Source organism: Colletes latitarsis, unplaced genomic scaffold (genome assembly GCF_051014445.1).
Source record: "Colletes latitarsis isolate SP2378_abdomen unplaced genomic scaffold, iyColLati1 scaffold0006, whole genome shotgun sequence".
NCBI classification, from domain to species: Eukaryota; Metazoa; Arthropoda; class Insecta; order Hymenoptera; family Colletidae; genus Colletes; species Colletes latitarsis.
This window is the reverse complement of record NW_027488366.1, coordinates 20,174,623-20,184,832: the sequence shown is the minus strand read 5'-3', so window position 1 is coordinate 20,184,832 and position 10,210 is coordinate 20,174,623.

Below are 10,210 nucleotides of genomic sequence, written 5' to 3'. Positions count from 1 at the left end.
GCGATTAATATTTTTGAGGATAACGCCGTTTATGTCTCGGTTAGGTCTGGGATTTGCCCTCATCTGGCTCGTACTTTCGCATTTTTCGCATACTTGTTGGCCAGATCCTGGCCTTTTTCTGGTTTGTATCACGTAGTAATTAGGTACCTCACTGAAACAGTCAATAAAAGCTGGTTCCGAATAGTATTTTAGAGGATAACTCTGGTTATGTCTGGGTTCGTTCTGGTATTTGCAATCATCTTGCTCATACTTTCGCTTTTTTCGCATACTTGTTGGCCAGATGCTGGGTTTTTTCTGGTTTGGACCACGTAGTAATGAGGTACCTCACTGAAACAGTCAATAAAAGCTGGTTCCGATTAGTGGTTTAGAGGATAACGCCGGTTATATCGCGGTTAGGTCTGGGATTTGCACTCATCTGGTTCGTACCTTCGCATTTTTCGCATACTTGTTGGCCAGATCCTGGCCTTTTTCTGGTTTGTATCACGTAGTAATGTGGTACCACACCTGAAGAGTCAATTGAACCTGTTTGCGATTAATATTTTAGAGGATAACGCCGGTTATGTCTCGGTTAGGTCTGGGATTTGCCCTCATCTGGCTCGTACTTTCGCATTTTTCGCATACTTGTTGGCCAGATCCTGGCCTTTTTCTGGTTTGTATCACGTAGTAATGAGGTACCTCACTGAAACAGTCAATAAAAGCTGGTTCCGAATAGTATTTTACAGGATAACTCTGGTTATGTCTGGGTTCGTTCTGGTATTTGCAATCATGTGGCTCATACTTTCGCGTTTTTCGCATATTTGTAGGCCAGATCCTGGGTTTTTTCTGGTTTGGATTCCGTAGTAATGAGGTGCCACACCGAAACAGTCAATTAAACCTGGTTGCGATTAATATTTTAGAGGATGACGCCGGTTATGTCTCGGTTAGGGCTGAGATTTGCCCTCATCTGGCTCGTACTTTCGCATTTCTCGCATACTTGTTGGCCAGATGCTGGGTTTTTCCTGGTTTGGATCACGTAATAATGACGTTCCACACGGAAACAGTCAATTAAACCTGGTTTCTATTAATAGTTTAGAGGATAACGCCGGTTTTGTTTCGGTTAGGTCAGGGATTTGCCCTCATCTGGCTCGTACTTTCGCATTTCTCGCATACTTGTTGGCCAGATCCTGGCCTTTTTCTGGTTTGTATCACGTAGTAATGTGGTACCACACTGAAACAGTCAATAGAAGCTGGTTCCGAATAGTATTCTAGAGGATAACGCTGGCTATGTCTGGGTTAGTTCTGGTATTTTCAATCATCTTGCTCATACTTTCGCTTTTTTCGCATACTTGTTGGCCAGATGCTGGGTTTTTTCTGGTTTGGACAACGTAGTAATGAGGTACCTCACTGAAACAGTCAATAGAAGCTGGTTCCGAATAGTATTTTAGAGGATAACGCTGGCTACGTCTGGGTTAGTTCTGGTATTTGCAATCATCTGGCTCATACTTTCGCTTTTTTCGCATACTTGTTGGCCAGATGCTGGGTTTTTTCTGGTTTGGGCCACGTAGTAATGAGGTACCTCACTGAAACGGTCAATAAAAGCTGGTTCCGATTAGTGTTTTAGAGGATAACGCCGGTTATATCTCGGCTAGGTCTCGGATTTGCCCTCATCTGGCTCGTACCATCGCATTTTTCCCATACTTGTTGGCCAGATCCTGGCCTTTTTCTGGCTTGGACCAAGTAGTAATGTGGGACCACACTGACACAGTCAATTAAACCTGGTTGCGATTAATATTTTAGAGGATAACGTCGTTTATGACTCGGTTAGGTCTGGGATTTGCCCTCATCTGGCTCGTACTTTCGCATTTTTCGCATACTTGTTGGCCAGATCCTGGCCTTTTTCTGGTTTGTATCACGTAGTAATGAGGTACCTCACTGAAACAGTCAATAAAAGCTGGTTCCGAATAGTATTTTGGAGGATAACTCTGGTTATGTCTGGGTTCGTTCTGGTATTTGCAATCATCTTGCTCATACTTTCGCTTTTTTCGCATACTTGTTGGCCAGATGCTGGGTTTTTTCTGGTTTGGACCACGTAGTAATGAGGTACCTCACTGAAACAGTCAATAAAAGCTGGTTCCGATTAGTGTTTTAGAGGATAACGCCGGTTATATCTCGGTTAGGTCTGGGATTTGCACTCATCTGGTTCGTACCTCCGCATTTTTCGCATACTTGTTGGCCAGATCCTGGCCTTTTTCTGGTTTGTATCACATAGTAATGTGGTACCACACTGAAACAGTCAATAGAAGCTGGTTCCGAATAGTATTTTAGAGGATAACGCTGGCTATGTCTGGGTTAGTTCTGGTATTTGCAATCATGTGGCTCATACTTTCGCGTTTTTCGCATATTTGTTGGCCAGATCCTGGGTTTTTTCTGGTTTGGATTCCGTAGTAATGAGGTGCCACACCGAAACAGTCAATTAAACCTGGTTGCGATTAATATGTTAGAGGATAACGCCGGTTATGTCTCGGTTAGGGCTGAGATTTGCCCTCATCTGGCTCGTACTTTCGCATTTCTCGCATACTTGTTGGCCAGATGCTGGGTTTTTTCTGGTTTGGATCACGTAATAATGATGTTCCACACCGAAACAGTCAATTAAACCTGGTTTCTATTAATATTTTAGAGGATAACGCCGGTTTTGTCTCGGTTAGGTCTGGGATTTGCCCTCATCTGGCTCGTACTTTCGCATTTCTCGCATACTTGTTGGCCAGATCCTGGGCTTTTTCTGGTTCGGATCACGTAGTAATGTGGTACCACACTGAGACAGTCAATAAAAGTTGGTCCCGATTAGTATTTTAGAGGATAACGCCGGTTATGTCTCGGTTAGGTCTGGGATTTGCCTTCATCTGGCTCGTACTTTCGCATTTTTCGCATACTTGTTGGCCAGATCCTGGCCTTTTTCTGGTTTCTATCACGTAGTAATGTGGTACCACACTGAAACAGTCAATAGAAGCTGGTTCCGAATAGTATTCTAGAGGATAACGCTGGCTATGTCTGGGTTAGTTCTGGTATTTGCAATCATCTTGCTCATACTTTCGCGTTTTTCGCATACTTGTTGGCCAGATGCTGGGTTTTTTCTGGCTTGGGCCACGTAGTAATGAGGTACCTCACTGAAACGGTCAATAAAAGCTGGTTCCGATTAGTGTTTTAGAGGATAACGCCGGTTATATCTCGGCTAGGTCTCGGATTTGCCCTCATCTGGCTCGTACCATCGCATTTTTCCCATACTTGTTGGCCAGATCCTGGCCTTTTTCTGGCTTGGACCAAGTAGTAATGTGGGACCACACTGACACAGTCAATTAAACCTGGTTGCGATTAATATTTTAGAGGATAACGTCGTTTATGACTCGGTTAGGTCTGGGATTTGCCCTCATCTGGCTCGTACTTTCGCATTTTTCGCATACTTGTTGGCCAGATCCTGGCCTTTTTCTGGTTTGTATCACGTAGTAATGAGGTACCTCACTGAAACAGTCAATAAAAGCTGGTTCCGAATAGTATTTTGGAGGATAACTCTGGTTATGTCTGGGTTCGTTCTGGTATTTGCAATCATCTTGCTCATACTTTCGCTTTTTTCGCATACTTGTTGGCCAGATGCTGGGTTTTTTCTGGTTTGGACCACGTAGTAATGAGGTACCTCACTGAAACAGTCAATAAAAGCTGGTTCCGATTAGTGTTTTAGAGGATAACGCCGGTTATATCTCGGTTAGGTCTGGGATTTGCACTCATCTGGTTCGTACCTCCGCATTTTTCGCATACTTGTTGGCCAGATCCTGGCCTTTTTCTGGTTTGTATCACATAGTAATGTGGTACCACACTGAAACAGTCAATAGAAGCTGGTTCCGAATAGTATTTTAGAGGATAACGCTGGCTATGTCTGGGTTAGTTCTGGTATTTGCAATCATGTGGCTCATACTTTCGCGTTTTTCGCATATTTGTTGGCCAGATCCTGGGTTTTTTCTGGTTTGGATTCCGTAGTAATGAGGTGCCACACCGAAACAGTCAATTAAACCTGGTTGCGATTAATATTTTAGAGGATAACGCCGGTTATGTCTCGGTTAGGGCTGAGATTTGCCCTCATCTGGCTCGTACTTTCGCATTTCTCGCATACTTGTTGGCCAGATGCTGGGTTTTTTCTGGTTTGGATCACGTAATAATGATGTTCCACACCGAAACAGTCAATTAAACCTGGTTTCTATTAATATTTTAGAGGATAACGCCGGTTTTGTCTCGGTTAGGTCTGGGATTTGCCCTCATCTGGCTCGTACTTTCGCATTTCTCGCATACTTGTTGGCCAGATCCTGGGCTTTTTCTGGTTCGGATCACGTAGTAATGTGGTACCACACTGAGACAGTCAATAAAAGTTGGTCCCGATTAGTATTTTAGAGGATAACGCCGGTTATGTCTCGGTTAGGTCTGGGATTTGCCTTCATCTGGCTCGTACTTTCGCATTTTTCGCATACTTGTTGGCCAGATCCTGGCCTTTTTCTGGTTTCTATCACGTAGTAATGTGGTACCACACTGAAACAGTCAATAGAAGCTGGTTCCGAATAGTATTCTAGGGGATAACGCTGGCTATGTCTGGGTTAGTTCTGGTATTTGCAATCATCTTGCTCATACTTTCGCGTTTTTCGCATACTTGTTGGCCAGATGCTGGGTTTTTTCTGGTTTGGACAACGTAGTAATGAGGTACCTCACTGAAACAGTCAATAAAAGCTGGTTCCGATTAGAGTTTTAGAGGATAACGCTGGTTATGTCTGGGTTAGTTCTGGTATTTGCAATCATCTGGCTCATGCTTTCGCGTTTTTCTCATATTTGTTGGCCAGATCCTGGGTTTTTTCTGGTTTGGATTCCGTAGTAATGAGGTGCCACACCGAAACAGTCAATTAAACCTGGTTGCGAATAATATTTTAGAGGATAACGTCGTTTATGACTCGGTTAGGTCTCGGATTTGCCCTCATCTGGCTCGTACCATCGCATTTTTCCCATACTTGTTGGCCAGATCCTGGCCTTTTTCTGGCTTGGACCAAGTAGTAATGTGGGACCACACTGACACAGTCAATTAAACCTGGTTGCGATTAATATTTTAGAGGATAACGCCGGTTATGTCTCGGTTAGGTCTGGGATTTGCCTTCATCTGGCTCGTACTTTCGCATTTTTCGCATACTTGTTGGCCAGATCCTGGCCTTTTTCTGGTTTCTATCACGTAGTAATGTGGTACCACACTGAAACAGTCAATAGAAGCTGGTTCCGAATAGTATTCTAGAGGATAACGCTGGCTATGTCTGGGTTAGTTCTGGTATTTGCAATCATCTTGCTCATACTTTCGCGTTTTTCGCATACTTGTTGGCCAGATGCTGGGTTTTTTCTGGTTTGGACAACGTAGTAATGAGGTACCTCACTGAAACAGTCAATAAAAGCTGGTTCCGATTAGAGTTTTAGAGGATAACGCTGGTTATGTCTGGGTTAGTTCTGGTATTTGCAATCATCTGGCTCATGCTTTCGCGTTTTTCTCATATTTGTTGGCCAGATCCTGGGTTTTTTCTGGTTTGGATTCCGTAGTAATGAGGTGCCACACCGAAACAGTCAATTAAACCTGGTTGCGAATAATATTTTAGAGGATAACGCCGGTTATGTCTCGGTTAGGGCTGGGATTTGCCCTCATCTGGCTCGTACCAATCGCATTTCTCGCATACTTGTTGGCCAGATCCTGGGCTTTTTCTGGTTCGGATCACGTAGTAATGTGGTACCACACTGAGACAGTCAATAAAAGTTGGTCCCGATTAGTATTTTAGAGGATAACGCTGGTTATGTTTCGGTTAGGTCTGGGATTTGCCCTCATCTGGCTCGTACTTTCGCATTTTTCGCATACTTGTTGGCCAGATCCTGGGTTTTTCCTGGTTTGGATCCCGTAATAATGACATTCCACACCGAAACAGTCAATTAAACCTGGTTTCTATTAATATTTTAGAGGATATTGCCGGTTATATCTCGGTTAGGTCTGGGATTTGCCCTCATCTGGCCCGTACTTTCGCATTTTTCGCATACTTGAATGGCCAGATCCTGTGTTCTTCTATTGTTAGGATCACGTAGTAATGTGGTATCACACTGAAACAGTCAATAAAAGATGGTTCGGAATAGTATTTTAGAGGATAACGCTAGCTATGTCTGGGTTAGTAATGGTATTTCCAATCATCTGGCTCATACTTTCGCGTTTTTCGCATATATGTTGGCCAGATCCTGGGTTTTTTCTGGTTAGGATCCCGTAGTAATGAGGTTCCACACCGAAACAGTCAATTAAACCTGGTTGCGATTAGTATTTTAGAGGATAACGCCGGTTATGTCTCGGTTAGGTCTGGGATTTGCCCTCATCTGGCTCGTACATTCGCATTTTTCGCATACTTGAATGGCCAGATCCTGTGTTTTTCTATTGTTAGGATCACGTAGTAATGTGGTACCACACTGAAACAGTCAATTAAACCTGGTTGCGACTAAAATTTTAGAGGATAACGCAGGTTATGTCTCGGTTAGTTCTGGTATTTGCAATCATCTGGCTCATACTTGTTCGCAAGATCCTGGGCTTTTTCTGGTTTGTGTCACGTAGTAATGTGGTACCACACTGAAACAGTCAATTAAACCTGGTTGCGACTAAAATTTTAGAGGATAACGCAGGTTATGTCTCGGTTAGTTCTGGTATTTGCAATCATCTGGCTCATACTTGTTCGCAAGATCCTGGGCTTTTTCTGGTTTGTGTCACGTAGTAATGCGGTACCACACCGAAACAGTCAATTAAACCTGGTTGCGATTAATATTTTAGAGGATAACGCGGGTTATGTCTCGGTTAGGTCTGGGTTTTGCCCTCATCTGGCTCGTACTTTCGCATTTTTCGCATACTTGTTGGCCAGATCCTGGGCTTTTTCTGGTTTGTATCACGTAGTAATGTGGTACCACACTGAAACAGTCAATAGAAGCTGGTTCCGAATAGTATTTTAGAGGATAACGCCGGTTATATCTCGGTTAGGTCTGGGATTTGCCCTCATCTGGCTCGTACCTTCGCATTCTTCGCGTACTTGTTGGCCAGATCCTGGCCTTTTTCTGGCTCGGACCACGTAGTAATGTGGTACCACACCGAAACAGGGTATTAATCCCGGTTGCAATTAATATTTTAGAGGATAACGCCGGTTATGTCTCGGTTAGGGCTGGGATTTGACCTCATCTGGCTCGTACTTTCGCATTTCTCGCATACTTGTTGGCCAGATCCTGGGCTTTTTCAGGTTTGGGTCACGTAGTAATGTGGTACCACACTGAAACAGTCAATAAAAGCTGGACCCGAATAGTATTTTAGAGGATAACGCTGGCTATGTCTGGGTTAGTTCTGGTATTTGCAATCATCTGGCTCATACTTTCGCGTTTTTCGCATATTTGTTGGCCAGATCCTGGGTTTTTTCTGGTCAGGATCCCGTAGTAACGAGGTTCCACACCGAAACAGTCAATTAAACCTGGTTGCGATTAATATTTTAGAGGATAACGCCGGTTATGTCTCGGTTAGGTCTGGGATTTGCCCTCATCTGGCTCGTACCTGCGCATTTTTCGCATACTTGTTGGCCATATCCTGGCCTTATTCTGGTTTGTATCACGTAGTAATGTGGTACCACACTGAAACAGTCAATAGAAGCTGGTTCCGAATAGTATTTTAGAGGATAACGCTGGCTATGTCTGGGTTAGTTCTGGTATTTGCGATCATCTGGCTCATACTTTCGCGTTTTTCGCATATTTGTTGGCAAGATCCTGGGTTTTTTCTGGTTTGGATCCCGTAGTAATGAGGTTCCACACCGAAACAGTCAATTAAACCTGGTTGCGATTAATATTTTAGAGGATAACGCCGGTTATGTCTCGGTTAGGTTTGGGATTTGCCCTCATCTGGCTCGTACTTTCGCATTTTTCGCATACTTGTTGGCCAGATCCTGGGCTTTTTCTGGTTTGGATCACGCAGTAACGTGGTACCACACTGAAACAGTCAATAAAAGCTGGTTCCGATTAGTGTTTTAGAGGATAACGCTGGTTATGTCTGGGTTAGTTCTGGTATTTGCAATCATCTTGCTCATACTTTCGCTTTTTTCGCATACTTGTTGGCCAGATGCTGGGTTTCGTCTAGTTTGGACCACGTAGTAATGAGGTACCTCACTGAAACAGTCAATAAAAGCTGGTTCCGATTAGTGTTTTAGAGGATAACGCTGGTTATGTCTGGGTTAGTTCTGGTATTTGCAATCATCTTGCTTATACTTTTGCATTTCTCGCATACTTGTTGGCCAGATCCTGGCCTTTTTCTGGTTTGTATCACGTAGTAATGTGGTACCACACTGAAACAGTCAATAGAAGCTGGTTCCGAATAGTATTCTAGAGGATAACGCTGGCTATGTCTGGGTTAGTTCTGGTATTTGCAATCATCTTGCTCATACTTTCGCTTTTTTCGCATACTTTTTGGCCAGATGCTGGGTTTTTTCTGGTTGGGACAACGTAGTAATGAGGTACCTCACTGAAACAGTCAATAAAAGCTGGTTCCGATTAGAGTTTTAGAGGATAACGCTGGTTATGTCTGGGTTAGTTCTGGTATTTGCAATCATCTGGCTCATGCTTTCGCGTTTTTCTCATATTTGTTGGCCAGACCCTGGGTTTTTTCTGGTTTGGATTCCGTAGTAATGAGGTGCCACACCGAAACAGTCAATTAAACCTGGTTGCGAATAATATTTTAGAGGATAACGCCGGTTATGTCTAGGTTAGGGCTGGGATTTGCCCTCATCTGGCTCGTACCAATCGCATTTCTCGCATACTTGTTGGCCAGATCCTGGGCTTTTTCTGGTTCGGATCACGTAGTAATGTGGTACCACACTGAGACAGTCAATAAAAGTTGGTCCCGATTAGTATTTTAGAGGATAACGCTGGTTATGTTTCGGTTAGGTCTGGGATTTGCAATCATCTTGCTCATACTTTCGCTTTTTTCGCATACTTGTTGGCCAGATGCTGGGTTTCTTCTAGTTTGGACCACGTAGTAATGAGGTACCTCACTGAAACAGTCAATAAAAGCTGGTTCCGATTAGTGTTTTAGAGGATAACGCTGGTTATGTCTGGGTTAGTTCTGGTATTTGCAATCATCTTGCTCATACTTTCGCATTTCTCGCATACTTGTTGGCCAGATCCTGGCCTTTTTCTGGTTTGTATCACGTAGTAATGTGGTACCACACTGAAACAGTCAACAGAAGCTGGTTCCGAATAGTATTCTATAGGATAACGCTGGCTATGTCTGGGTTAGTTCTGGTATTTGCAATCATCTTGTTCATACTTTCGCTTTTTTCGCATACTTGTTGGCCAGATGCTGGGTTTTTTCTGGTTTGGACAACGTAGTAATGAGGTACCTCACTGAAACAGTCAATAAAAGCTGGTTCCGATTAGAGTTTTAGAGGATAACGCTGGTTATGTCTGGGTTAGTTCTGGTATTTGCAATCATCTGGCTCATGCTTTCGCGTTTTTCTCATATTTGTTGGCCAGATCCTGGGTTTTTTCTGGTTTGGATTCCGTAGTAATGAGGTGCCACACCGAAACAGTCAATTAAACCTGGTTGCGAATAATATTTTAGAGGATAACGCCGGTTATGTCTCGGTTAGGGCTGGGATTTGCCCTCATCTGGCTCGTACCAATCGCATTTCTCGCATACTTGTTGGCCAGATCCTGGGCTTTTTCTGATTCGGATCACGTAGTAATGTGGTACCACACTGAGACAGTCAATAAAAGTAGGTCCCGATTAGTATTTTAGAGGATAACGCTGGTTATGTTTCGGTTAGGTCTGAGATTTGCCCTCATCTGGCCCGTACTTTCGCATTTTTCGCATACTTGAATGGCCAGATCCTGTGTTCTTCTATTGTTAGGATCACGTAGTAATGTGGTACCACACTGAAACAGTCAATAAAAGCTGGTTCCGAATAGTATTTTAGAGGATGACGCTAGCTATGTCTGGGTTAGTATTGGTATTTGCAATCATCTGGCTCATACTTTCGCGTTTTTCGCATATATGTTGGCCAGATCCTGGGTTTTTTCTGGTTAGGATCCCGTAGTAATGAGGTTCCACACCGAAACAGTCAATTAAACCTGGTTGCGATTAATATTTTAGAGGATAACGCCGGTT